At 48.6% G+C, this 4,212-nt stretch overlaps 1 pseudogene; it reads right to left on the bottom strand.

Annotated features, from left to right (window-relative positions):
• Nucleotides 1-295: 295 nt before the first annotated feature.
• On the bottom strand, nt 296-549 carry LOC121277261 (annotated as a pseudogene).
• Between the last annotated feature and the right edge of the window lie 3,663 nt (nt 550-4,212).

Raw genomic sequence — 4,212 nt, 5'->3', positions numbered from 1 at the left:
ATGCACAATTAATCCGTATCCGTTTTAAGTAATGGAGTTTTTTTTTACGTTATGTCATTTTATTTGACAATTCTAATAAATAACTCAATACCAGCAAGAAGGGCCCAAAAACAAAAAGCTCATCTGAATCAGATGGGCAAGGCTTCGGGACACTGACGCACTCCGCCCTTCCCCCAGTTACACCTCTGCCATACTGCTGTCCAAATCCCAAGGAAACGGATCAGTATCCTGCAGCCAGACTCCAGAAGCCCAGCTGTGTGTAGTCTCACCCATCCTCAAATGCCAATTTTCATTTTTAACGCTGCTTTCTTCTGAAGGAACAGCCTTCTGCTAACCTGGCCTTTCCACCGGTGGGCTGGCAAAGTACAGTGGGGCATCCGACACAAGCACCATAGTCTGTGCGCGGCTGAACACTAGTTATTTTGTAGCAACCGGGGCACTTGACATCCAAGAAGTAGGAGTTGGGACTTTGCACAAGACACTTTTATGTTTCCTCTTCTCCTCCTCGGGAGATGGAAGCAACAAATATTTAGCCAGAGCCATCTTTAGCATGGACTCACTAGCGTTGAAAAGCTATTTGAACCCAGGTCCCCAGGGTATTACCCTGTGTCTCTGGATTACTGGTCCAGCAACAATACCACTACACCATCGCCTCCCCATGCAGTTAGTACATAACTTTGTGTTGCTCGCTAATTTAAATGATAGTGGCATGCATGCAGGAGACTCACGTTCATCTGAGGCTAGTGATTGTTAAAGCCAATCTGTGCCTCTTCAAGGGGGGGGGGGGTGCATTTTGGCTACAGTAGGTACTGAGAGTGGTTGTAGAAGAGTGTCTGAACTACAGGAAGAGTGAAGCAGGAGCAACAGGGCAGAGAATGGGCTGCCAGATTTTCAGATGCTGTACTCAAAGCCCTGGTGCAGGAGGTGGAGAGGAGGAGAGAGGTATTCACAGGGACCCAGGAGGTCCTCCAGACAAGCTTAGAAGGAAATGGGAGCAGATAGGCATAGAGTTCAATGTAAACAGTGTCACCTCAAGGACGCTCAGGCCAAGAGATCCAGAAGGTTTGGTGCCATAGCTAGATTCCCCAAAGTACAGGAGTCATCAACTACACATATGTGGCCATAAAGACTCCCATGGGCCAGCCAGGGCATTAGTGAACCATAAGGGATTTCACTGTTTGAATGTTCAACTTGTATGTAACCAGCACTAGAGTATCCTTCAGATTGTGCCTGGAACCCTGGAAGTAACTATGACACCAATATCTTTAGGCACTCCCAGGTGCCACAGCTACTTCCAGCACCAGCTCAATTGGAGAGATGGATATTTGGCAATAGAGAATGTCTGCTAAAGTGATGGCTGTTGATTCCTGTAAGGAATCTGCGTTTAGAGTCTGAGCACTGATACTGTGTGAGTCATGCATCCATCAGATCCACTATTGAGCAGATCATTGCTCTACTCAAAAAGAGATTCTGATGCCTGGACCAGCATTGGTGGCACACTCCAGCATGCACCGGCTCAGGTCTCCCTTATTGTTAAAGCCTGATGCACCGGCTCAGGTCTCCCTTATTGTTAAAGCCTGATGCACCTTTCACGACCTGGCACTCTAAAAGAGAAGGCCATGGCAAAGGATGATCTCATTGAGCAGCATGCATCTTCCTGGATGGACTCTTCCACTGTCCATGCATAACCTGCTGAAAGCTCCACCAAATCTTCATGCCCGTCCTACTGTATGCCCACCATTTGCCGACTTATGGATGACTTCAGTGGCTTGTTATAAGCCTTGGGCTTAGCATGGCCTGCATTCCCACACTCCTCCAAGTCAGAGACCTGGACTGTCCAAGCCTCCGATTGGGCTGGTGCTTGTGTGGTGCTCAAGCCCATTTGTGCTACTGTATTGGCCAACAAATCATACCCACCAAAATGCTCGTATCTGAGCTGGTCGATGCCTGTCTCTCAGGGATGATGATTGCTGGGGCTGATGACTGACCTGATTGAGAAGACAGAAAGATGAGCACTGCTCAACATTGCAGATGAAGGCAGAAATGAGATTGTAGTCTCAGACAGACACCTTCACCATGTAACTAACCCAGGAGACAGAGTGATGTCACCCAGCCTTTTACCTACTCATATCCATCCCATCTACTTTCACACAGCAACTCCCACCAGACTGAGTGAGTGTCCATTAGATTCTTACCCCCAGCAACAAACTCCAGCCTTTCTGTGGCCAATGGGTCTGTACCCATGGCGACTGGCCAGCTGCAGGATGTCCTCTTCCATCTCCATCATAACTGCAAAGTTGGGCACTTCCCCCACTGATCCTCACCCCCTCCTGGGCTTTATGGGCCTTCCTCTCCTGCGAAGTCAATGGGAGAATGATGATTTCCATATCTGGAGAGATCAAGCCTTCAGCGTGGGGCCCACAACCTACAGTGCCAGGCTCCCCTGTGTGGCAGTGTTCCTCACACGCCACCCTTCCCTTCTAACCCCTGCCCCCAGGCTGCCTACATTCCTTGAGTATGCATTCCCGCCACATGCCACTCATTCCTCCATTTCTTTGGCACCCACTTTCCACACACATCACCCATATGCCCTCCCATAAGTAAGTGTCCACATTGAGAGTTAGGTCTGTCAATCAGTTAGGCTTGTCAGAACGGAGATGGTCATTCACCCACTTGCGACACTTCAGCCAGGTCATCTGGATGACCCCATGGCTACTGACTTCCTCTGCCACCTCCATCCATGCTTGTCTGGTCTGGCAGGGAGGTCTCCTCTCCCCATCCTGTGGTAAGAGAACCTCCCACTGTTCATTCACAGGCTGGAGGAGGACACACCGGGAGTCATCATCAAACCATGGTCAGGTAGGTGTCTGAAACCTGAAGTGTGCAGATTAGACCTGGTGGGAACAGATCTGAACCTTTTGGATTTGTTTGGATAGCCAGCATACCCTTTTGGAAAGATAAGGTACCCCCTTGGGTAGAGTCCTGGGGCCAAGCATGAGGCTTGGTTGAGATCCCAGAAATTCATTACTCTTGTTGAAACAGCTGCGCCCCAGAGAAAACATTGCTTGATGGACACCTCCAGCTCGTCAATCTCTGTGATCAATTTCACAATGTTTATTAACACGAGGTTAAGTGGTTTCAAGAGTTTGTGGTTTCCATTATTGATATTTTAAAGATTTAGATGATTGACACTTTTATTGCCTTGTAGTGAAATGATTTTTTTTTCACATAGTAGAAAGTAATGAATGAATTATATTTTTAAGGCTTTCTTTATACATCTTACTGTCACCATAAGGCTCATTGGTTCTCTACAGTATATAATGGGTCAATCGGCATGCAAGTGCCATAGCTTGGCATAGAGCATGAGGGGCCATTTGGGGTGGTGGGGGGGCATAGCATGACACTGGGGGCATGAAGGACCATGGGAGGTTGAGCAAAGTGCCTTGGCTTGGCATGGGGGTACGGGGGCCATAGGCGTGGGTGGAGTGCCATAGCTTGGCATAGAAGCCATGGAGGACCATGGGGATGGCTGGAGCCCCATAGCTTGTCATAGGGGTGGGAGGGACCATGGGGTATCGGTGGAGGTGCATACCCTGGCATAGGGACATGAGGGTCATAGAGGGATAGGGGCATGGGGTAGTGTGTGGGGAGTGAGGGGAGAGAGCTAGAGGGCCTTTGTGTATTTAATTTAACTAGGATGAAGTCCCACAGCACCGAGATGGGTCTTTTAAACAGCCCAACCTGGCGTCCGGCAGTCTCTGTGGCTGCCTCCAAACCTCTTCACCAACCCCAGTCTGCACCCGCCACCCAGTAATGAAGATCCTGCCTTTGCAGATACTTTCTCCAGAGGGGGACAAGCCGATTTCCCTGACTCCCGCTAACTGCTTCAAGGATAAAAATTCAGGCCTATATTGCATCTGCCATGTTCTTGCCCACTCACTTAGCCTGTACAAGTCCCATTGAAGCTTCTTTGCATCCTACTCACAACTCATACTCCCATTTTGTTTTGTGTCACCAGCAAGCTTAGAAATATTTCATTTGGCGTCCACATCCAGATCATTGATATAGATTGTGAATAGCTGGGGCTCAAGTACTTGATCCTTGCACTCATCAAAGCTTGACAACCCGAGCAAGATCTGTTTATTCCTACTCTCTATTTTCTGCCTGTTAACCAATTTTCAATTCATGCCAGTATATTGCCCCTAATCCCAC

The sequence above is a fragment of the Carcharodon carcharias genome, chromosome 4 (genome assembly GCF_017639515.1).
Source record: "Carcharodon carcharias isolate sCarCar2 chromosome 4, sCarCar2.pri, whole genome shotgun sequence".
Classification (NCBI taxonomy): domain Eukaryota; kingdom Metazoa; phylum Chordata; class Chondrichthyes; order Lamniformes; family Lamnidae; genus Carcharodon; species Carcharodon carcharias.
This window is presented reverse-complemented; position numbering and strand designations above follow the sequence as displayed.